This window comes from Penaeus monodon, chromosome 19 (assembly GCF_015228065.2).
Source record: "Penaeus monodon isolate SGIC_2016 chromosome 19, NSTDA_Pmon_1, whole genome shotgun sequence".
In the NCBI taxonomy this organism is placed as follows: Eukaryota; Metazoa; Arthropoda; class Malacostraca; order Decapoda; family Penaeidae; genus Penaeus; species Penaeus monodon.
The window spans coordinates 30,390,195-30,390,622 of record NC_051404.1 but is presented as its reverse complement, the minus strand read 5'-3'; the positions used below and the strand labels follow the sequence as shown (position 1 = coordinate 30,390,622).

The 428-nt window shown below is 29.2% G+C and overlaps 1 protein-coding gene across 1 annotated transcript in view; it reads left to right on the top strand.

Moving 5' to 3' along the window:
* Window positions 1-428, top strand: part of LOC119585163 (ATM interactor-like) — a 59,398-nt gene that overhangs the window by 2,907 nt on the left and 56,063 nt on the right. The gene's annotated exons all lie outside the window — the stretch shown is intronic.

The following is a 428-nucleotide window of genomic DNA, read 5'->3' as shown; positions in this document are numbered from 1 at the left end:
ATTTACATTGTTTGTTCTTATTTGTTGTTCAGTGATGTGAAGTACATCTCTAATGTTAGCCCATTATTACAACTTTGTTCTTATTATATACTCTCAGTTTAGTACCTATAATACTAGTTGACTTTTTATTAGCGTCCTGAGTTGGAGTCATTGATTCATGGATGGTTAACATAGTTTGTTGAATGACATTCTATATTGAAAAAGCCGAATTGCATTCTGAAATCCAGATGTAATAAAAAATAGTACCCTGCTACTATTTGGTGTTAAGCTTTCAACATTAATTTTACTCATTGCACAATGCTTTGGGATTTGGAATTGTCAAATTCAGATACACCAATTAAGCCTGTTGACTTATATTATACATTTTTTTGACAAAAATATATGTAGTATCAAAAGCTTATTTACCTAAGATAATATTTAGCAGTTAA